Source organism: Ranitomeya imitator, chromosome 2 (assembly GCF_032444005.1).
Source record: "Ranitomeya imitator isolate aRanImi1 chromosome 2, aRanImi1.pri, whole genome shotgun sequence".
NCBI lineage: Eukaryota > Metazoa > Chordata > Amphibia > Anura > Dendrobatidae > Ranitomeya > Ranitomeya imitator.
In genome coordinates this window covers 255,424,380-255,449,693 of record NC_091283.1, presented here as the reverse complement: position 1 = coordinate 255,449,693, position 25,314 = coordinate 255,424,380, and the positions used below count along the sequence as shown (strand labels likewise).

Sequence of the window (25,314 nt, the reverse complement as noted above, 5' to 3'; positions counted from 1 at the left end):
TAAAGCCTGTGCCGCTGCTAAAGAGAAATGAATATTCACTGCACTGGCAGTGAATATTCATTTCTCTTATAGCGTTGACAGCCACAGCCGCCGGCTTCCAGCACACATCCTACTTACCTTCCCTGCGCACCCTCGCTGCATCTGGTTCCGGTGCTAGCAGCTCTTCAGGACGACCGATCACGTGTCTTCCGCTCATTAAGGTAATGAGTATTCACCCCTCTCCACTCCGATAGGTGTGGGTAAATATTCATTACCTTAATGAGCGGGGGGACATGTGATCGCCCGGCCACAGGAGCTGCTGGCACTGGAACGAGATGCTGCGAGGCCATGCAAGGAAGGTAAGTAGGATGTGGTCTTTTATTTTTTTTTTAGGAACCATGCATACATGAACAGGGATAAGGAGCCATGCATACAAGGATGGGGATAAGGAGCCATGCATACAAGGATGGGGATAAGGAGCCATGCAGACAAGGATGGGGGATAAGGAGCCATGCAGACAAGGATGGGGATAAGGAGCCATGCAGACAAGGACGGGGATGAGGAGCCATGCAGACAAGGATGGGGATAAGGAGCCATGCAGACAAGGACGGGGATAAGGAGCCATGCAGACAAGGATGGGGATAAGGAGCCATGCAGACAAGGATGGGGATAAGGAGCCATGCACACAAAGACGGGGATAAGGAGCCATGCAGACAAGAATGGGGATGAGGAGCCATGCATACAGGGACAGGAGAGCCATGCCTACAAGGACGGGATGTGGAGACAATGCATACCCGGCTTATAATCGACTCAATACGTTTTCACAGTTTTTTGTGGCAAAATTAGGTGCCTCGTCATATACTTGGGTCGACTTATACTCAAGTATATACGGTATATTGTGGAGCTGTGTATACTTATTATTATTATTATTATTATTTATTATTATAGCGCCATTTATTCCATGGCGCTTTACATGTGAGGAGGGGTATACATAATAAAACAAGTACAATAATCTTGAAAAATACAAGTCACAACTGGTACAGGAGGAGAGAGGACCCTGCCCGCGAGGGCTCACAATCTACAAGGGATGGGTGAGGATACAGTAGGTGAGGGTAGAGCTGGCCGTGCAGCGGTTTGGTCAATCGGTGGTTACTGCAGGTTGTAGGCTTGTCGGAAGAGGTGGGTCTTCAGGTTCTTTTTGAAGGTTTCGATGGTAGGCGAGAGTCTGATATGTTGTGGTAGAGCATTCCAGAGTAGGGGGGATGCACGAGAGAAATCTTGTATGCGATTGTGGGAAGAGGAGATAATAGGGGAGTAGAGAAGGAGATCTTGTGAGGATCGGAGGTTGCGTGCAGGAAAGTACCGGGAGACGAGGTCACAGATGTATGGAGGAGACAGGTTGTGGATGGCTTTATATGTCATGGTTAGGCTTTTGTACTGGAGTCTCTGGGTGATGGGGAGCCAGTGCAGGGATTGACAGAGGGGAGAGGCCGGGGAATAGCGGGGGGACAGGTGGATTAGTCGGGCAGCAGAGTTTAGAATAGATTGGAGGGGTGCAAGAGTGTTAGAGGGGAGGCCACAGAGCAGGAGGTTACAGTAGTCAAGGCGGGAGATATACTTCTAATGTCCTGCATAAATGGTGTAATTCTCAGTATCTATTCTTATATATGTGTGTATCTGTCTATCACTCCGATTAATTGTGAGAAAAGTAGCGGACTCTTTATTGGCCCATGTGGCAACGTTTCGGATCCATAACTGAACATGTCTTTGATATGGAAGTGAAATGTTTCCACATTGACTAATAAAGAGTATAAAAAAAAAATCAGTTCCATTTTCTTCCACAAAAGTGGTACAATCTTCTTCTCACTTGCTGTCCGTGTGCAGTTGTGTTTTTTTTTTCTCAGCAGATGTTGCAGTCTGATACACGGTGAGTCAGACCATTGAGGAGATGGAGAAATTAATTTCTCTGTCTCCTCCACGCCTGTGCTGCGAGAGCATTGGAGCAAGGACACTGTGATCATGCTCACAGCAGAGCAAGAGCCGAGTATCATTGGCAGATCACATCCGATGCCATATTCTAGTGTGATTCCACCCTAATGAGCACCGGTATTAAGCCCACGTTCACATGGTCCGTATTTGTTCAGTATTTTCATCAGTATTTGTAAGCCAAAACCGGAAGTGGAACAATCCAGAAGAAAAGTAAAATTGAAACATATGCACGCACCACTTCTGTATTTATCATCCAATCCTGGTTTTGGCTACAAATACTGAGGTCAAATACTGACCAAATACTGACCGTGTGAATGTGGCCTTATTCTGCATCTATACACTGCACAGTACCACTCCTCATTATAGAGTGGGGCTGTGTGTGTCACTATACAGTGGGGCTGTGTGTGTGTGTGTGTCATGATATAGTGGGACTGTGCCTGTCATTATACAGTGGGACTGTGTGTGTCAATATATATATATATATATATATATATATATATATATATATATATATATATATATATATATATATATATATATATATATATATATATATATATATATATTATCTCTATCTATCTATCTATCTATCTATCTATCTATATATATATATATATATATATATAATATCTCTATCTATCGCATGCTTGCGGTCACCAGACCACCTGTTCCTGGCGCTGGCACCAGAGAATCCTCATAGCACACAGTGCGCACCATATGAGGATTCACACATAGTGACTGTAGACATGTAGCTTAAGATCCGACAACCCCTTTAAGGATGGGCCGCTACTCATGGGCCACTGCTTGTGCTTGCCCCCCAGGCTAAAATTTGCCAGTCAGCCCCTGAGACCAATCTCAGCACAGCCTGGATTGACTACAGGAAAGCCTATGACTCAATGCCACACATATGGATCTGTAAATGCTTGGCTCTGTACGATGTCAACAGAAAATTAAGAACCTTCCTCAGAAACTCACTGGGGCTATGGAGAACAACATTTGAAGTCAACTCAAGACAACTAGCACAAGTGACCATCAAATGCGGCATATAACAAGGTGGTGCACTGTCCCCATTGCTGTTCTGCATAGTCTTGAACCCCCTTAGTCAGATAATTACAGAGTCTGGCTCTGAATACAAGTTCAAGAGTGGAAGCACCATCAGCCACCTCCTCTACATGGATGACATCAAGCTGTATGCGAAAAACGAACGAGACCTCAATTACTGATCCACCTGAGAAGGATCTACAGTGAAGACATCGGGATGTCCTTCATACTGGAGAAGTGCGGCTGGTTTGTAATAAAGAGAGACAAGGTAGTCAAGACTGATGGAGTGGAATTACCAGTAGGGCACATAGTAGATGTGCAGACATGCTACAAGTACATCGTCATCCCACAGGGATATGGTAACCATGATGAGGAGGCAAGGAAAGCAGCAACATCCAAATACCATCAAAGGGTAAGACAGGTCCTGAAGAGCCAGCTCAATGGGAAGAATAAAATCCATCAATACAAATGCCCTACCAGTTATCAGATACCCTGCTGGCATAGTGTTCTGGCCAAAAAAGGAGATGGAAGCTGCAGATGTGAAAACATGAAAGCTCCTTACAATGCATGGAGGTCTCCACCCTAAGTCTTACACCCAAAGGTTGTATACCAACAGAAAGGAGGGTGGTCGAGGCTTGATAAGCATCCAAGCCACCATCACGGATGAAATGAGGAGCATCCAGGAATACATCAGAAAAATGGCACCAAAAGATGAGATGCTGAGAGAAAGCCTAAGGCAGCAACAACAAGTCTGGAAGGAAGAACAGGAACATGAAGCGCCATGGCAAGACAAGCCGCTGCATGGGCTGTACCATCGACTGATAATGGAGGTGGCTGACATGGAGAAATCCTACCAATGGCTGGAGAAAGCTGGACTCCGAGACAGCACAGAGGCACTAATCATAGTAGCACAAGAGCCAGCACTAAGTACCAGATCCACAGAAGCAGGAATCTACAACCCAACACAAGACCCAAGGTGCAAACTATGCAAAGAAACCTCAGAAACCATCTAACACATAGTGGCAGAATGCAAAATGCAAGCAGGAACAGCGTATACAGAATGCCATAACCAAGTAGCGGGTATTGTATACAGGAACATCTGCACAGCATATGGGCTAAGTCCAGGTGGGAGACCCCAGAAAAAGTGGTGGACAATGAAAGGGCTAAAATCCTGTGGGACTTCAAGATCCAGACGGAAAAGCAGGTGTTGGCTAACCAACCAGACATTGTGATAGTAGACAAGGACCAGAAGACAGCAATGATAATAGATGTGGCAGTGCCAAGTGACAGCAACATCAGAGAGAAGGAATATGAGAAGCTGGAGAAATACCAGGACCTCAAAGGAGAACTGGAGAAGATGTGGAAGGTGAAGGCAACAGTGATTCCAGTGGTGATAGGAGCACTTGGAGCAGTGACCCCTAAGTTGGAAGAATGGCTGCAGCAGATCCCAGGAGCAACATCTGAGGTCTCTGTCCAGTAAAGCGCAATGCTCGGAGCAACTAAGATCCTGCGCAACAACCCTCGTACTCCAAGGCCTCTGGTAGAGGACCCGAGAATGAGCAAGAACAAAAAAGGCCACCCCCATTGGGGGTGAGAAGGAAGTTTTTTTTATAGATTTCAGTGACAGTGTATAAATATATTACATAGAAAAAGAAAAGTCTGTAATTCTGAAGCCGCGGTAGTGTAAAATCACTACAGGAGGCGACAGGATAGAAGACATGGATTACATACAGTAAATACAAATAGAATAGGTAGATATATAGATGTCAGTGACAAATACAATTAGAACAGTGTGTGCAACTTACTGTACATGTATTTAATTAATAAACGATAATTTTTCTTTAAAAAATGGCGTGGGCTCTGTGAGATCCCCGCTATCACCGTGAGGAAGTCGCACGGTGCAGAGGCGAGTTCATGGGAGAATTTCAATGCGGTGAATTTCAACTCTCCTCTGCACTGTGTGACTTCTCATGATGCTAGCGGGGATCTCACTGAGGTCACCGCAGTTCAGCCCGGCTGGGAACCCAGCCTCAGTGATGTCACTGCTAGACACAGGCTGCATTCCCAGCAGCTCATTCACCAGTGGTTCTCGGACTGGACGGTCACATCTTGGCACCGTCCAGGTTGAAAACTATTTCTCCCCAGACATGGAATATGGCGTGGGACAGTACGACAGGTATGGCATGTTGTTGTTTTTTTTTATTTTAGTTTTAGTACAGGAGATCGAGAGCTTTGGTGGAATTAGGCGAGGTCGTAAGTATGGTTTAATTGAGATTATTAACCCCTTTACCCCCAAGGGTGGTTTACACGTTAATGACCGGGCCAATTTTTACAATTCTGACCACTGTCCCTTTATGAGGTTATAACTCTGGAACACTTCAACGGATTCCAGTGATTCTGACATTGTTTTCTCGTGACATATTGTACTTCATGATAGTGGTAAAAATTCTTTGATAGTACCTGCGTTTATTTGTGAAAAAAACAGAAATTTGGCGAAAATTATGAAAATTTCGCAATTTTCCAACTTTGAATTTTTATGCAATTAAATCACAGAGATATGTCACACAAAATGCTTAATAAGTAAAATTTCCCACATGTCTACTTTACATCAGCACAATTTTGGAACCAAATTTTTTTTAGTTAGGGAGTTATAAGGGTTAAAAGTTGACCAGCAATTTCTCATTTTTACAACACCATTTTTTTTTAGGGACCACATCTCATTTGAAGTAATTTTGAGGGGTCTATATGATAGAAAATACCCAAGGGTGACACCATTCTAAAAACTGCACCCCTCATGGTGCTCAAAACCATATTCAAGAAGTTTATTAACCCTTCTGGTGCTTCACAGGAATTTTTGGAATGTTTAAATAAAAATGAACATTTAACTTTTTTTCACACAAAATTTATTTCAGCTCCAATTTGTTTTATTTTACCAAGGGTAACAGGAGAAAATGGACCCCAAAAGTTGTTGTACAATTTGTCCTGAGTACACCGATACCCCATATGTGGGGGTAAACCACTGTTTGGGCGCATGACAGAGCTCGGAAGCGAAGGAGCGCCGTTTGACTTTTCAATGCAAAATTGACTGGAATCGACATGGGACACCATGTTGCGTTTGGAGAGCCCCTGATGTGCCTAAACATTGAAACCCCCCACAAGTGACACCATTTTGGAAATAATGGGAAAATGGAAATAAATACATTTTTTTAATTTTTCCCTAACTAAGGGGGTGATGAAGGGGGGTTTGATTTACTTTTATAGCGTTTTTTAGAGGATTTTTATGATTGGCAGCCGTCACACACTGAAAGACGCTTTTTATTGCAAAAAATATTTTTTGCGTTACCACATTTTGAGAGCTATAATTTTTCCATATTTTGGTCCACAGAGTCATGTGAGGTCTTTTTTTTTGTGGGACGAGTTGACGTTTTTACTGGTAACATTTTCGGGCACGTGACATTTTTTGATCGCTTTTTATTCCGATTTTTGTGAGGAAGAATGACCAAAAACCAGCTATTCATGAATTTCTTTTGGGGGAGGCGTTTATACCGTTCCGCATTTGGTAAAATTGATAAAGCAGTTTTATTCTTCGGGTCAGTACAATTACAGCGACACCTCATTTATATCATTTTTTTATGTTTTGGCGCTTTTATACGATAAAAACTATTTTACAGAAAAAATAATTATTTTTTCATCGTTTTATTCTCAGGACTATAACTTTTTTATTTTTTTGCTGATGATGCTGTATGGCGGCTCGTTTTTTGCGGGACAAGATGACGTTTTCAGCGGTACCACCGGTATTTATATCTGTCCTTTTGATCGCGTGTTATTCCACTTTTTGTTCGGCGGTATGATAATAAAGCGTTGTTTTTTGCCTCGTTTTTTTTTTTTTTCTTACGGTGTTTATTGAAGGGGTTAACTAGTGGGCCAGTTTTATAGGTTGGGTTGTTACGGACGCGGCGATACTAAATATGTGTACTTTTATTGGGGTTTTTTTTTATTTAGATGAAGAAATGTATTTATGGGAATAATATTTATTTTTTTTTTTCATTATTTAAGAATATTTTTTTTAATTTTTTTTTACACATTTGGAAATTTTTTTTTTTTAACTTTTTTATTTTGTCCCAGGGGGGGACATCACAGATCGGTGATCTGACAGTTTGCATAGCACTCTGTCAGATCACTGATCTGACATGCAGCACCTCAGGCTTCACAGTGCCTGCTCTGAGCAGGCTCTGTGAAGCCACCTCCCTCCCTGCAGGACCCGGATCCGCGGCCATCTTGGATCCGGGGCTGGAGCAGGCAGGGAGGGAGGTAAGACCCTCGCAGCAACGCGATCATATCGCGTTGCTGCGGGGGTCTCAGGGAAGCCCGCAGGGAGCCCCCTCCCTGCGCGGTGCTTCCCTGTACCGCCGGCACATCGCGATCATCTTTGATCGCGGTGTGCCAGGGTTTAATGTGCCGGGGGCGGTCCGTGACCGCTCCTGGCACATAGTGCCGGATGTCAGGTGCGATAGGCAGCTGACACCCGGCCGCGATCGGCGGCGCTCCCCCCGTGAGCGCTGCAGATCGCATATGACGTACTATCCCGTCCGTGGTCATAGGGGCCCACCCCACATGGACGGGATAGTACGTCTAATGTCGGAAAGGGGTTAATGGAGTCTGTGTCATTTTCAATTCACTTTATTCTTGCTGTGTCTTTATTTACATATAACTATAGGATTAGTAATGGATCGGTGTCTTACTCTCTATTACTGAGCCGTGGGCTTGATGTTACCTGACAATATAAAGGTGACATCAACTACACAAATTTTAACCCCACTTGCAAGTAGGAAGAGCCAGGCAAAGCACTAGAATTGGTGCATCTAATAGATGTGCCTTTTGTGGGCCGCTGCGGGCAGCTATTCTTAGGCTTGGGGGTCAATATCCATGGCCCCTTAGCAGCCTGAGAATACCAGCCCCCAGCTGTCAGCTTTAGGCCGGGATCACACATGCGAGAAACACGTCCGTGTCTCGCATGTGAGATCCAAGCTCTGGCGCCGGCACTCCAGAGGGGAGCGTGCGGCTCCATGTGTTGCTATGCGGCCGCACGCTCTGCTCCACAGTGCCGGCGCCAGAGCTTGGATTTCACATGCGAGACACGGACGTGTTTCCGCATGTGTGATCCCGGCCTTAGAAAGGCTGGTGGTCACAAAATGGGGTGGACCCCCTGCCATTTTTTTCAGTTATTTAAATAATTTAAAAAGGAGCGTGGGGACCCCTTTATTCTTGATAACCAACCTTGCTGAAGCTGACGGCTGAGGGTTGCAGACCCCAGCTGTCAGTTTTGCCTGGCTGATTATCAAAAATAGTGGGAACCCATACCTTTTTTTATTATTTATTTACAGCACAAGAGCAGCTTATGAATACCCCCCATCATCTTCTCCTGCTCTCACGGGTATGTTCACACTGGGCGTTTTTGCTGCGTTTTTATATGCTAATTTTCATCTGCTTTTTCCATTACCATCAAAGTCTATGAGATTTCAGAAATCTCATACACATTGGTTTTTTGTCATCAGGATTTTGTGCTTTGCAGCGTGCTTTTGACATAGAGCATGTCACTTCTTTCAGAGTTTTTGCAGCATTTTTCACCCATTGACTTGAATGGATGATAAAAATAATGCTGCAAATACGTAGGTTGACCTTTTTGTAGCGTATTTGCTGCAGAAAAGTCATGGACAGCCGGATGTGACCTCACACTCGGCTCCGCTTCCTCTAGATGGCAGGTTGCATGATGCATCCATACAGTCTGTCATTGAGCAGAGTGGACCCGAACCCCATTCATTTGAATGGGGGCTCGACAATACAGTGTTGGACATGCTGTCATATGCATGACAGCACGGCAAACACCCCTTCTGAACGGCGGTGAAACCATTCCCGCCTGTCAGAGATCCGCAGTTCCCCCACTGTCAAAAGACAGCGAGAGCACTCAGCTGTGATTGGAGGTATAGAGGTTACCTCCGGTCACTGGTGTCTGCTGATGGGACAACTGCTCCCATCATCCGACACCTGCTGCCACTAATGACAGTGAGAGCAGGAGTGGATGATAGGAGTATTCATCAGCTGCTTCTGTGCGGTAAATACATAATTTAAAAAAAAAACTGCGTGGGTTCCCCTTATTTTTGATAACAAGACTTTTTTTCTGAGTGTCTTGTGTTTTCTTTCAATGTGACTATGGGGTTAGTAATGGGGGCGTCTTATTGATGCCTCTCCATTACTAACCTCGAGGCTTGATGTCATCTTACAAAACAAAGGTGTCACCAACCCCCCAACTATTATCCCACTTGCCACCGCTAAAGGGCAAGTGGGAAGAGAGAGGCTAACTGCTAGAATTGGTGCATCTTAGAGATGTGCCTTTTCCGGGGTGGCTGAGAGCTGTTGTTTTTAGCCTAGGGGGGCCAGTATCCATGGCCCCTTCTTAGGCTATTAATATCAACCCAGAGCTGTCTGCATAGCCTTTGCTGGTTATTAAATATAGGGGGACCCTACATCACTTTTTTTGGGGTCCCCCATTTTAATAGCCACTAAAGGCTAAGTATACAGTTGTGAGCTGATAATATTAGCCTGGGATGCTCCATGGGTATTACCCCCTTCCTAGGCTATAAACAAACTTCTGTGTGTGAATCAGACCTGAGATCTAACATGATGGAAGATTACAGGAAGACGGGAAACCTTCATATAGACGGCCGTTGGTGATGGAGTCAGTGACCGACTCTGGCCAAATATGTCTCTAGAGCCGTAGTAGAAGATGGAGATGTCGTCCTCATCATGAAGTAGTTATTTCTCATGTCGCGTGTAATGAATATCTCCTGCAGTATTGCTAATGCCGATTCCAGGGTCGGTAAATGAGACGAGAATTAGCGTTATGGAAGATGTGTCTATGAGGAACGTATTCAGCTGCCGACTCCGAGGAAGAAGCTGCTTGTTGTCTGTGGCCTAAATATATAGGATTTATTAGTAGATGTAAAGAAGGAAACTAAATACTGTAAAATAATAAATCTAATATGTTTCCCTTATTATCTCCAGTAATTGTATTATTATACAGGATTCTTACATCTTACTTCGGCTCATCTTCTCATTCAGGTCTCTACAATATCAGATCCTCCCAGTGAAGATCTTCTACAAAAGAAAATTTTCCTGATTTACCCATCAAAGATGGATATGGACAGAAACAAGATGGCGGAGAGGATATTACACCTCACCCTAGAGATCCTCTTCCGGCTTACTGGAGAGGTGAGAGATTCTGATGACGTCACATTACATCATTCTTATCTATGGCAATAACAGATGGACAGAACTGGAGAGGTGAGGACTCTGGAAATGTCTGTAGTGAGATTTATTAATCTGTCTCTCCATTACCAGGATTACACAGTGGTGAAGAAGACCTCTAGTGATCGCTGTCAGGACCCTGTGTCTGAGGGATGGGGAAGACCCCTGAGCCCAATCACGGGGCCTCCACCTCACCCCCTGATCCATGAGGACATCAATTACCAGAAGATCCTAGAACTTATCTACAAGATGATTGAGCTGCTGACTGGAGAGGTGACACTGCTGGGAATGCTGGGACATTATACAGTAACACTATAAAGGGATCGGGGGATGACGGTATCATTGTATGTGTCAGGTTCCTATAAGGTGTCAGGATGTCGCTGTCTATTTCTCCATGGAGGAGTGGGAGTATTTAGAAGGACAGAGAGATCTGTACAAGAACGTCATAATGGAGGTTCCCCAGCCCCTCACATCTCCAGGTAATAGACAGGACTAAATACACTGCTCAAAAAAATAAAGGGAACACTTAAACAACAGAATATAACTCCAAGTAAATCAAACTTCTGTGAAATCAAACTGTCCACTTAGGAAGCAACACTGATTGACAATCAATTTCACATGCTGTTGTGCAAATGGAATAGACAACAGGTGGAAATTATTGGCAATTATCAAGACCCCCTCAATAAAGGAGTGGTTCTGCAGGTGGGGACCACAGACCACATCTCAGTACCAATGCTATCTGGCTGATGTTTTGGTCACTTTTGAATGTTGGTTGTGCTTTCACACTCGTGGTAGCATGATAGGGACTTTTCAACCCACACAAGTGGCTCAGGTAGTGCAGCTCATCCAGGATGGCACATCAATGCGAGTTGTGGCAAGAAGGTTTGCTGTGCCTTTCAGTGAATTGTCCAGAGGCTGGAGGCGCTACCAGGAGACAGGCCAGTACACCAGGAGATGTGGAGGAGGCCGTAGGAGGGCAACAACCCAGCAGCAGGGCCGCTACCTCAGCCTTTGTGCAACAAGGAACAAGAGGAGCACTGACAGAGCCCTGCAAAATTACTTCCAGGAGGTCACAAATGTGCATGTATCTGCATAAACGGTTAGAAACCGACTCCATGAGGATGGTCTGTGTGCCCCACGTCAACAGATGGAGGTTGTGCTCACAGCGCAACACTGTGCTTGGCATTTGCCCCAGAACACCAGGATTGGCAAATTCACCACTGGCGCCCTGTGCTCTTCACAGTTGAAAGCAGGTTCACACTGAGCACATGTGACAGACGTGACAGAGTCTGGAGGTGCCGTTGGGAGTGATCTTCTATCTGCTACCTGCAACATCCTTCAGCATGACCGGTTTGGCATTGTGTCAGTAATGGTGTGGGGTGGCATTTCTTTGGGGGGCCACACAGCCCTCCATGTTCTCGCCAGAGGTAGCCTGACTGCCATTAGGTACCAAGATGAGATCCTCGGACCCCTTATGAGACCATATGCTGGTGCGGTTGGCCCTGGGTTCGTCCTAATACAGGGCAACGCCAGACCTCATGTGGCTGGAGTGTGTCAGCAGTTCCTGCAAGATGAAGGTATTGAAGCTATAGACTGGCCCGCCGGTTCCTTAGACCTGAATCCGATTGAACACATCTGGGCCATCATGTCTTGCACCAATGTCACATTGCACCACAGACTGTCCAGGAGTTGGCAGATGCTTCAGTCCAGTTCTGGGAGGAGATACCTCAGGAGACCATCCGCTGCCTCATTAGGAGCATGCCCAGGCATTGTAGGGAGGTCATACAGGTACGTGGAGACCACACACACTACTGAGCATAATTTCCTTGTTTTGAGGCATTTCCACTGAAGTTGGATCAGCCTGTAATTTGATTTTCCACTTTGATTTTGAGTATCATTCCAAGTCCAGGCCTCCATTGGTTAATAAATTGAATTCCATTCATGATTTTTGTGTGATTTTGTTGTCATCACATTCAACTTTGTACAAAACAAAGTATTTAATGAGAATATATAATTCATTCAGATCTAGGATGTGTTATTTGAGTGTTCCCTTTATTTTTTTTGCGCAGTGTACATACAGCCTATAATTATCTGTATGTAAAGAATGAATTCACTCCCTGTATGTGTTTCCTCCAGATCTATCCAGTAAGAGGACAACACCAGAGAGATGTCGCCGTCCTCTTCTTCCACAGGACTGTAACCAAGAAGATCCCAATGCTCCTCAGGATCATCAGTTAGATGGAGAGAAGGTGTCAGGAGATGTCCCCTGTGTGCCCCCATATATTAACAATGTCCCCTGTGTGCCCCCATATATTACTACTGGCCCCTATGTGTCCCCATATATTAGTAATGGCCCCTATGTGTCCCCATATATTAGTACTGTCCCCTGTGTGCCCCCATATATTTGAATATTAGTAATATCCCCTGTGTGCCCCAATATATTAGTAATGTCTAATGATGAGCAAGTATACTCGTTGCTTGGGTTTTCCCAAGCACGCTCGGGTGGTCTCCGAGTATTTATGACTTCTCAGAGAGTTAGTTTTCCTAGCCGCAGCTGGATGATTTACGACTACTAGCCAGCCTGAGTACGTGTGGGAGTTGCATGGTTGCTAGGGAATCCCCACATGTAATCAAGCTGTCTAGTAGCCGCAAATCATCCAGCTGCGGCTAGGAAAACTAAATCTCTCAGCAGTCATAAATACTCGGAGACCACCCGAGCGTGCTCGGGAAAAACCGAGCAACAAGTATACTCGCTCATCACTGGTAATGTCCCCTATGTGCCCCCATATATTAGTACTCTCCCCTATGTGCCCCATATATTGGTAATGTCCACAATGTGCCCCCATATATTAGTAATGTCCCCTATATATCCCCATATATTAGTAATATCACCTGATTTTTATGATGTTACATCGGCTCATCTTCTCATTCAGGTCTCTACAATATCGGATCCTCTCAGTGAAGATCTTCTACAAAAGAACATTTTCCTGAATTACTCATCAGTGATGGATATGGACAGAGACAAGATGGCGGAGAGGATATTACACCTCACCCTAGAGATCCTCTTCCGGCTTACTGGAGAGGTGAGAGATTCTGTTGACGTCACATTACATCATTCTTATCTATGGGAATAACAGATGGACAGAACTGGAGAGGTGAGGACTCTGGAAATGTCTGTAGTGAGATTTATTAATGTGTTTCCCCATTACCAGGATTACACAGTGGTGAAGAAGACCTCTAGTGATCGCTGTCAGGACCCTGTGTCTGAGGGATGGGGAAGACCCCTGAGCCCAATCACGGGGCCTCCACCTCACCCCCTGATCCATGAGGACATCAATGACCAGAAGATCCTAGAACTCATCTACAAGATGATTGAGCTGCTGACTGGAGAGGTGACACTGCTGGGAATGCTGGGACATTATACAGTAACGCTATGAAGGGATCGGGGGGATGACGGTATCATTGTATGTGCCAGGTTCCAATAAGGTGTCAGGATGTCGCTGTCTATTTCTCCATGGAGGAGTGGGAGTATTTAGAAGGACACAGAGATCTGTACAAGAACGTCATAATGGAGGTTCCCCAGCCCCTCACATCTCCAGGTAATAGACAGGACTAAATACACACGGCCTATAATTATCTGTATGTAAAGAATGAATTCACTCCCTGTATGTGTTTCCTCCAGATCTATCCAGTAAGAGGACAACACCAGAGAGATGTCCCCGTCCTCTTCTTCCACATGACTGTAACCAAGAAGATCCCAATGCTCCTCAGGACCATCAGGTAGATGGAGAGAAGGTGTCAGGAGATCTCCCTATGATGTGTATGTAGAGGAGCTGCGGAGACACCATCACGTTTTTCTCAACGCAGGCAGTGAATAGCCAGGCCTTTCCCCGGGAAGGAACAACCAAGGGAAGGGCAGCATCCAATAAAGGAAAACATCCAATAAAGGAAAACCACCTATGCCAAGCATGGTATCCATCCACAGACAGCTGTTTCGGGGTTTTTGCCCCTCATCAGTGTGGAGTAGGAAACTGGCTATCAGGAGCAGTGCCTAGTAGAAAGTCTATAAAGGCACGGATAGCCAGTTTCCATCACTGCGTTGAGAAACACGTGATGGTGTCTCCGCGGTGCTGGATGTTTTGCTCTCCACAAGGTCAATCATCCGTCCCTATGATGTGTAGACGCCGGTGAAGGTCTTGTGCTCAGTCTTGTTTTATCCACCAGTATTATATGTTTTATACTTGTGTAATGAGAGCGGTGGAGATGGCAGGATTAGAGCTGATCATAGATGTGACTTCTCCATCTGTCGGTGACTTTTACAACATTTGTTTCAGGGTGAAGATCTGTCCCATATTAATACTACAGAGACATATGTGAGGGATGATGAGCGGTGTAAAGAGGAGATTCCTACATATGACTACCCAGGTGAGTAGTGACCACTAAATGCAGAGAGGTCACAGATTCTTCTCAGTCACCGGCTGTGGCTGCTTTATCGGTGGTGTAGTCCGGCCGTATTACCATGATCACCATTTTGCCTCTAGACCACAACATTCTCGTCCACCCAAAACTGTTCAAATGACTTTGGGCATTGAAAGCCCTTTTCTATAGAACTTACAACCTGGTAGATCCACCTACCCCCTGGGTTTAGGAGACGCTGTTACCTGCCAGATCTGTGAACTACAAAGCCAAATGACAGCGTACGTAGAATGTGCTGACAAGATAGAAAATCACTAGATGGCCTGTAAGAGAAAGCGGAGGGTAATGATGCTGTTGGCTTCCTAGAACCCTGAGATCTTATCGGATGAATCTCCCTTCTCTCCCTTCTGTGCTGCTGAATGTGATCATATGGTCCCTACAAGACCAGGTCCAGTCTTTCTGGCCAAACTTCATTTTTATGATCAACAACATTAAATGTGCAGTGAGGCCAAGTGTGAATTTCTGGACAATAACAGAGTTTCCCTTTATCCGGACTTTTCAATTTGTATTAAAACCGACTAACTTCCAGGAGGATTGTGATAATCTGCATAAACCCATCACACCGGTGCCATGATATATCTCTGAGCTGTGCGTGGCTGATGGCTGTAATATACATTTATTCCCGCCTGCAGGAGATGTGTTGGCTCCAGCCCTGGTTTCATGGATTCACTCCACCTCATAAATTACATTGTTTCTGATCCTAAGAAATTCAGATTACTGCACAATCTCCTGAAATGGGGAACAATATTATTTCCTCTAATCTTCTGGTCAGGATTCATAGTAGCTCCAATGGTCCACCATAAATGAATGCAACTCTGGTTTACTGTTCTTTAATCTGTATTTGTAGTTTTCAGTTAATGAGATTATCGTGCTCTGGGGTGGGGCTGTGGGCGGGGCTTTATGTGGTGCTCTGGGGTGGGGCTTTATGTGGTGCTATGGGCGGGGTTTTATGTGGTGCTCTGGGGCGGGACTGTGGGCGGGGCTTTATGTGGTGCTCTGATTACATATTCATCTGTATTGGCTTATGACAGGTCACTGGTCCCTCACTGACCTGCATAATGTATATAATATTGTGGCTATTGTGAGACTTAGAAAAAAAATTACATCCAGCAAAATGACACCAATGGCGCTTGTCCAGTAGTATCTCTCTCTTACTTACCGATGCTACTTCACAGGCGCCGCCATCATCGGTGACGTTTTGCTGGATGAAATTTTTTTTCTAAGCCTCACAATAGCCACAATATTATAGGCATTATCAACAATAATATCAACACTATTATATGCATAATGTAAAAATGGGGGGCAGGTCAGTGAGGGATCAGCGAGCTGTCATAAGCCAATACAGATGAATATGTAATCAGCGCACCACACAAAGCCCCGCCCACAGCCTCGCCCCAGAGCACCACATAAAGCCCCGCTCACAGCCCCGCCCCAGAGCACCACATAAAGCCCCGCCCACATCCCTGCCCCAGAGCATGAGAATCTCATTAACCCCTTCATGACCCAGCCTATTTTGACCTTAAAGACCTTGCCGTTTTTTGCAATTCTGACCAGTGTCCCTTCATGAGGTAATAACTCAGGAACGCTTCAATGGATCCTAGCGGTTCTGAGATTGTTTTTTCGTGACATATTGGGCTTCATGTTAGTGGTAAATTTAGGTCAATAAATTCTGTGTTTATTTGTGATAAAAACGGAAATTTGGCGAAAATTTTGAAAATTTCGCAATTTTCACATTTTGAATTTTTATTCTGTTAAACCAGAGAGTTATGTGACACAAAATAGTTAATAAATAACATTTCCCACACGTCTACTTTACATCAGCACAATTTTGGAAACAAAATTTTTTTTTGCTAGGAAGTTATAAGGGTTAAAATTTGACCAGCGATTTCTCATTTTTACAACGAAATTTACAAAACCATTTTTTTTAGGGACCACCTCACATTTGAAGTCAGTTTGAGGGGTCTATATGGCTGAAAATACCCAAAAGTGACACCATTCTAAAAACTGCACCCCTCAAGGTGCACAAAACCACATTCAAGAAGTTTATTAACCCTTCAGGTGCTTCACAGCAGCAGAAGCAACATGGAAGGAAAAAATGAACACTTAACTTTTTAGTCACAAAAATGATTTTTCAGCAACAATTTTTTTATTTTCCCAATGGTAAAAGGAGAAACTGAACCACGTACGTTGTTGTCCAATTTGTCCTGAGTACGCTGATACCTCATATGTGGGGGTAAACCACTGTTTGGGCGCACGGCAGGGCTTGGAAGGGAAGGAGCGCCATTTGACTTTTTGAATGAAAAATTGGCTGCACTCTTTAGCGGACACCATGTCACATTTGGAGAGTCCCCGTGTGCCTAAAAATTGGAGCTCCCCCACAAGTGACCCCATTTTGGAAACTAGACGCCCCAAGGAACTTATCTAGATGCATAGTGAGCCCTTTAAACCCCCAGGTGCTTCACAAATTGATCCGTAAAAATGAAAAAGTACTTTTTTTTCACAAAAAAATTCTTTTAGCCTCAATTTTTTCATTTTCACATGGACAACAGGATAAAATGGATCCTAAAATTTGTTTGGCAATTTCTCCTGAGTACACCGATACTTCACATGTGGGGGTAAACCACTGTTTGGGCACATGGTAAGGCTCGGAAGGGAAGGAGCGCCATTTGACTTTTTGAATGAAAAATTATCTCCATCGATAGCGGACACCATGTCGTGTTTGGAGAGACCCTGTGTGCTTAAACATTGGAGCTCCCCCACAAGTGACCCCATTTTGGAAACTGGACCCCCCAAGGAACTTATCTAGATGCCTAGTGAGCACTTTAAACCCTCAGGTGCTTCACAAATTGATCCGTAAAAATGAAAAAGTACTTTTTTTTCACAAAAAATTTATTTTCGCCTCAATTTTTTCATTTTCACATGGGCAATAGGATAAAATGGATCCTAAAATTTGTTGAGCAATTTCTCCCGAGTACGCCGATACCTCATATGTGGGGGTAAACCACTGTTTGGGCACACGGCAGGGCTCGGAAGGGAAGGCGCGCCTTTTAACTTTTTGAATGGAAAATTAGCTCCAATTGTTAGCGGACACCATGTCGCATTTGGAGAGCCCCTGTGTGCCTATGCAATGGAGCTCCCCCACAGGTGACCCCATTTTGGAAACTAGACCCCCCAAGGAACTTATCTAGATGCATACTGAGCACTTTAAACCCCCAGGTGCTTCACAGAAGTTTATAATGCAGAGCCATGAAAATAAAAAATAATTTTTCATTTCTCAAAAATGATTTTTTAGCCTGGAATTTCCTATTTTGCCAATGGTAATAGGAGAAATTGGACCACAAATGTTGTTGTCCAGTTTGTCCTGAGTATGCAGATACCCCATATGTGGGGGTAAACCACTGTTTGGGCGCACGGCAGGGCTCAGAAGGGAAGGCACGCCATTTGGCTTTTTAAATGGAAAATTATCTCCAATCATTAGCGGACACCATGTCGCGTTTGGAGAGCCCCTGTGTGCCTAAACATTGGAGATCCCCCACAAATTACCCCATTTTGGAAACTAGACCCCCAAAGGAACTAATCTAGATGTGTAGTGAGCACTTTGAACCCTCAAGTGCTTCACAGAAGTTTATAACGCAGAGCCATGAAAATAAAAAAAAAAAATTATTTTCTCAAAAATGAATTTTAGCCCGCAATTTTTATATTTTCCCAAGGGTAACAGGAGAAATTTGACCCCAAAAGTTGTTGTCCAGTTTCTCCTGAGTACGCTGATACCCCATATGTGGGGGTAAACCACTGTTTAGGCACATGCTGGGGCTCGGAAGTGAAGTAGTGACGTTTTGAAATGCAGACTTTGATGGAATGCTCTGCGGGCGTCACGTTGCGTTTGCAGAGCCCCTGATGTGGCTAAACAGTAGAAACCCCCCACAAGTGACCCCATTTTGGAAACTAGACCCCGAAAGGAACTTATCTAGATGTGAGGTGAGCACTTTGAACCCCCAAGTGCTTCACAGAAGTTCATAACACAGAGCAGTGAAAATAATAAATACGTTTTCTTTCCTCAAAAATAATTTTTTAGCCCAGAATTTTTTATTTTCCCAAGGGTTACAGGAGAAATTGGACCACAAAAGTTGTTGTCCAGTTTCTCCTGAGTACGCTGATACCCCATGTGTGGGGGTAAACCACTGTTTGGGCACACGTGGGGGCTCAGAAGGGAAGTAGTGACTTTTGAAATGCAGACTTTGATGGAATGGTCTGCGGGCGTCACATTGCGTTTGCAGAGCCCCTGGTGTGCCTAAACAGTAGAAACCCCCCACAAGTGACCCCATTTTGGAAACTAGACCCCCAAAGGAACTTATCTAGATGTGTGGTGAGCACTTTCAACCCCCAAGTGCTTTACAGAAGTTTATAACGCAGAGCCGTGAAAATAATAAATACGTTTTCTTTCCTCAAAAATAATTTTTTAGCCCAGAATTTTTTATTTTCCCAAGGGTTACAGGAGAAATTGGACCACAAAAGTTGTTGTCCAGTTTCTCCTGAGTACGCTGATACCCCATGTGTGGGGGTAAACCACTGTTTGGGCACACGTGGGGGCTCAGAAGGGAAGTAGTGACTTTTGAAATGCAGACTTTGATGGAATGGTCTGCGGGCGTCACATTGCGTTTGCAGAGCCCCTGGTGTGCCTAAACAGTAGAAACCCCCCACAAGTGACCCCATTTTGGAAACTAGACCCCCAAAGGAACTTATCTAGATGTGTGGTGAGCACTTTCAACCCCCAAGTGCTTTACAGAAGTTTATAACGCAGAGCCGTGAAAATAATAAATACGTTTTCTTTCCTCAAAAATAATTTTTTAGCCCAGAATTTTTTATTTTCCCAAGGGTTACAGGAGAAATTGGACCACAAAAGTTGTTGTCCAGTTTCTCCTGAGTACGCTGATGCCCCATGTGTGGGGGTAAACCACTGTTTGGGCACACGTGGGGGCTCAGAAGGGAAGTAGTGACTTTTGAAATGCAGACTTTGATGGAATGGTCTGCGGGCGTCACGTTGCGTTTGCAGAGCCCCTGGTGTGCCTAAACAGTAGAAACCCCCCACAAGTGACCCCATTTTGGAAACTAGACCCCCCAAGGAACTTATCTAGATATGTGGTGAGCACTTTGAACCCCCAAGTGCTTCACAGACGTTTACAACGCAGAGCCGTGAAAATAAAAAATCATTTTTCTTTCCTCAAAAATGATGTTTTAGCAAGCAATTTTTTATTTTCTCAAGGGTAACAGGAGAAATTGGACCCCAGTAATTGTTGCGCAGTTTGTCCTGAGTATGCTGGTACCCCATATGTGGGGGTAAACCACTGTTTGGGCACACGTCGGGGTTCGGAAGTGAGGGTGCACCATTTGAATTTTTGAATACAAGATTGGCTGGAATCAATGGTGGCGCCATGTTGCGTTTGGAGACCCCCTGAAGTGCCTAAACAGTGGAAACCCCTCAATTCTACCTCCAACACACCCCTAACCCTTATCCCAACTGTAGCCGTAACCCTAATCACAACCCTAACCCCAACACACCCCTAACCACAACCCTAACCCCAACACACCCCTAACCCTAACCACAACCCTAATTCCAACCCAACTCTAAGGCTATGTGCCAACGTTGCGGATTCGTATGAGATTTTTCAGCATCATTTTTGAAAAATCCGCGGGTAAAAGGCACTGCGTTTTACCTGTGGATTTACCGTGGATTTCCAGTGTTTTTTGTGCGGATTTCACCTGTGGATTCCTATTGAGGAACAGGTGTAAAACGCTGCGGAATCCGCACAAAGAATTGGCATGCTGCGGAAAATACAACGCAGCGTTCCCGCGCGGTATTTTCTGCACCATGGGCACAGCGGATTTGGTTTTCCATATGTTTACATGGTACTGTAAACCCGATGGAACACTGCTGCGGATCCGCAGCGGCCAATCCGCACCGTGTGCACATAGCCTAATTCTAAAGGTATGTGCACACGCTGCGGAAAACGCTGCGGATCCGCAGCAGTTTCCCATGAGTTTACAGTTCAATGTGAACCTATGGGAACCAAAAATCGCTGTACACATGCTGCGGAAAAACTGCACGGAAACGCAGCGGTTTACATTCCGCAGCATGTCACTTCTTTCTGCGGATTCCGCAGCGGTTTTAGAACTGCTCCAATAGAAAATCGCAGTTGTAAAACCGCAGTGAAATGCGCAGAAAAACCGCGGTAAATCCACGATAAATCGGCAGCGGTTTAGCACTGTGGATTTTTCAAATCCGCTGCGGAAAAATCCGCATAGGACCAGAATACGTGTGCACATACCGAAACCCTAACCCTAGCCCTAACCCTACCCCTAACCCTACCCCTACCCCTAACCCTAGCCCTAACCCTACCCCTAACCCTACCCCTAACCCTAACCCTACCCCTAACCCTACCCCTTACCCCAACCTTAGTGAAAAAAAAAAAAATTCTTTATTTTTTTTATTGTCCCTATCTATGGGGGTGACAAAGGGGGGGGTCATTTACTATTTTTTTTATTTTGATCACTGAGATAGGATATATCTCAGTGATCAAAATTCACTCTGGAACGAATCTGCCGGCCGGCAGATTCGGCGGGCGCACTGCACATGCGCCCGCCATTTTGGAAGATGGCGGCGCCCAGGAAAGAAGACGAACGGACCTCGGGCGGCCAGGTAAGTATAAGGGGGGGGAGATCGGAGCACGGGGGGGTGGATCGGATCATGGGGGGGGTGGATCGGAACACGGGAGCGAGGATTGGAGCACGGGGAAGGATTGGAGCACGGGGTGAGGGATCGCTGTGCGGGGGGGGTGGATCGGAGCACGGGGGGGGGGGTCGCTGTGTGCGGGGGGGGATCGGAGTGCGGGGGGGTTTGATTGCAGCACAGGGGGTGTGATTGGTGCACGGGGAAGCGGACAGGAGGACGGGGGAGCGGAGCACAGGACGGAGGGGAGCGGACCACAGATCGGGGGGCTGGGGGGGCGATCGGAGGGGTGGGGTGGGTGCACATAAGTGTTTCCAGCCATGGCCGATGATATTGCAGCATCGGCCATGGCTGGATTGTAATATTTCCCCAGTTTTTTAGGTGAAATATTACAAATCGCTCTGATTGGCAGTTTCACTTTCAACAGCCAATCAGAGCGATCGTAGCCACGAGGGGGTGAAGCCACCCCCCCTGGGCTAAACTACCACTCCCCCTGTCCCTGCAGATCGGGTGAAATGGGAGTTAACCCTTTCACCCGGCCTGCAGGGACGCGATCTTTCCATGACGCATATGCTGCGTCATGGGTCGGAATGGCACCGACTTTCATGACGCAGCGTATGCGTCAAAGGTCGGGAAGGGGTTAACTGAAAACTACAAACACAGATTAAACAACAACCACAAGACGGATTTCATCACCAGGTATCGGTGTAATCAGTATAACGGCACCAACCTGACAGTGTCTGTAGTCACTGAGCACAATCCTGCTGACAGATTCCCTTTAAGACATCTCCGCTCTGCACTATTATACACCGTTCTCTTTAAAATGTGTAATATTTCTTCTTGAAACTCATCTGACAGAAAATATTGGAGCTTCCGATAGTTTAGATTGTGAAGTCACCGAGCCCCGTGCTCTAATTCCCCCAGAGAGGTTTCACCACTAGCTGCTCATTTATTACTGATGGAGACTGTTCAGTTTGAGCATTTCAGTAGATGTTATTGTCTATAGTCAGTTTTTGATTACAGTAGTGTCCAGAATACTCTGATTTAACCTCTTCCAGTTTTGTGTTCTTAATCCGGCCCCATTTTTACAATCTGACATGTGTCACTTTATGTGGTTATAACTTTGGAATTATTCACAAAGGATAATAGAAAACAAATGGATCTTACAAATTATTTTCCAGCTTCTCACAATACCCTACATACGATTGTACACTACTCTCTGGGCACATGGCAGTGTTCAGAAGGGAAGGAGCGCCATTTAGCTGTTTGACTGCAGATCTAGCTGGAATAGTTTGCAGACACAATGTGTTGGGAGCACTGTTCATGGTCAACTGGCAGCTCAAAAGATCTCCACCATGAACATGCTTGGCACTATCTTCTCTGCTTTCCATGTCCCAAGGATCGCCTTGCTCATCGCCCTTTAACACCATTACATGGATCTGGACTTACACTGGGACCCCTAGGCTTGGACCATGGTGTTACCTGCCATTCTGTGGTATTAGATGGCAAGAAGAATAGTCGGGTAGCTGGGTCAGAACCAGAAGGACAGAATCAGAAGACACGAGAGTAGTCAGTAAACGGGCTACCGTCACAACAGGAAACAAATACACAAGCCACAAGCTGAGCACAGAGGACGGAACCAGAGGAGAACAACGCTGTTTCTGGCAGATTCCGGCCATGTGCTTTGAGCTTTAGTAGGGTGTGGTACTTTCCAATTGGCTGAAGTAGGGAGCTGATTACTCCAGCTGGAGAGCAGGAACAGATCCCAGATGAGATTGGACACACCATATGCAGAAGCCCTAATATGACTAAATGATGGAAAGCCAGAATAGTCGAAATCCTCATAAAGTGATTCCATTTTATAAATTAATTCACTGAGGGTTATAATCTGTACATATGTGGTCAAAATTGTTGGTACCCCTCGTTTAATGACAGAAAAACTGACAATGGTCACAGAAATAACTTGAATCTGACAAAAGTAATAAGAAATAAAAGATCTATGAAAATGAACAAGTGAAAGTCAGACATTGTTATTCAACCATGCTTCCACAGAATTTAACCAAAAAATAAAAGTCATGAAATAGGCCTGGACAGAAATGATGGTACTCCTGAAAATAATGTGACAAAAGGGACATGGTAAATCATGGTGTGTTCACTAATTAGCATCACAGGTGTCTAGAATCTTGGAATCAGTGAGTGGGCTGTATATAGGGCCACAGATACTCACTGTGCTGTATGGTGACATGGTGAGTATCACACTCAACATGGACCAGAGAAAGCTAAGGAAAGAGTTGTCTCAGGAGATCAAAAATAAAATTATAGGCAAACATGTTAAAGGTAAAAGTTATAAGACCATCTCCAAGCAGCTTGATGTTCCTGTGACTACAGTTGCATATATTTATTCAGAAATGTAAGATCCATGGGACTGTAACCAACCTCCCTGGACGTGGCCACAGGAGTAAATTGATGGCAAATCAAAGAGAAGGATAATACGAATGGTAACAAAAGAGCCCAGAAAAACTTCTAAACAGATTAGAGGTGAACTTCAAGCTCAAGGAACATCATTGTCAGATCGCACCAACCGTCGTTGTATGAGCCAAAGTGGACTTCATGGGAGATGACCAAGGAGGACACCATTGTTGAAAAAAATCATAAAAAAGCCAGACTGGAATTTGCTAATCTACACGATGACAAACCACAAAGCTTCTGGGAGAATGTTCTATGGACAGATGAGACACAAATTTAACTTTTTGGCAAGGCACATCAGCTCTATGTTCACAGACAGAAAAATGAAGCATATCAAGAAAAGAACACTGTCCCTACTGTGAAACATGGAGGAGGCTCTGTTATGTTCTGGGGCTGTTTTGCTGCATCTGTCACATGGTGTCTAGAATCTTTGCAGGGTGCAAAGAAATCTCAAGACTATCAAGGGATTCTAGAGAGAAATGTGCTGCCCAGTGTCAGAAAGCTTGGTCTCAGTCGCAGGTCATGGGTCTTGCAACAGGATAATGACCCAAAGCACACAGCTAAAATCACCCAAGAATGGCTAAGAGGAAAATATTGTACTATTCTGAAGTGGCCTTCTATGAGCCCTGATATAAATCCTATTGAGCATCTTTGGAAGGAGCTGACACATGCCGTCTGGAAAAGGCAACCTTCAGTCAGGAGACAACTGGAGCAGTTTGCTCTTGGGGAGTGGACAAAATACCTGTCGAGAGGTGCAGACGTCTCATTGACAGTTAAAGGAATCATTTGATTGCCTCAAAAGGTTGTGCAGCAAAATATTAACCCTTTCGCGCCAGAGCCTGTTTTTGCCTTTGTGACCGGGTCAATTTTTTCAATTCTGACCAGTGTCATTTTATGAGGTCATAACTCTAACACTTCAACGAATCCTGGTGATTCTGAGATTGTTTTCTTCTGACGTATTTTTCTTTATAAAACAAGAGGGGATTATAGGGAGAGAAATGGGAAGTGCAGACTTCTGAGTGTAGTAATTAGTTTCCCAAGGTGTGTACTCAGTGTGAATCCACTCACCTTTTTGGTGTCTTGATCTACTGTGTATAGATCCAGTCCATGGATCACTCCATTCCTCTTTCCACTCAGTTTGCTGCAAAGATCTGGTAACTGATGAGCGCACTGAGCAGTGCTTTCATAGGCGATAACACTTTGTGAATGTTTTTCCAGCAATGTGCGCTCCTGAAGGAGGATGATGGAACTCGATATTCTGATTCAAGGATGATTTTTATTTCAAACTAAAATACAACCGGTTTGGACTTCTTGGAGACTTCCTCAGGTCT

The 25,314-nt window shown here is 44.9% G+C and overlaps 1 protein-coding gene across 1 annotated transcript in view; it reads left to right on the top strand.

The window, feature by feature from the left end:
* Window positions 1-14,660: 14,660 nt before the first annotated feature.
* The window catches only part of LOC138662962 (gastrula zinc finger protein XlCGF26.1-like), a 38,788-nt gene continuing 28,134 nt past the window's right edge, over window positions 14,661-25,314 (top strand). The window contains exon 1 of the mRNA XM_069748984.1: window positions 14,661-14,739. The gene's annotated coding sequence lies outside the window, so the exon portion shown is untranslated. The remainder of the gene's footprint in view (window positions 14,740-25,314) is intronic.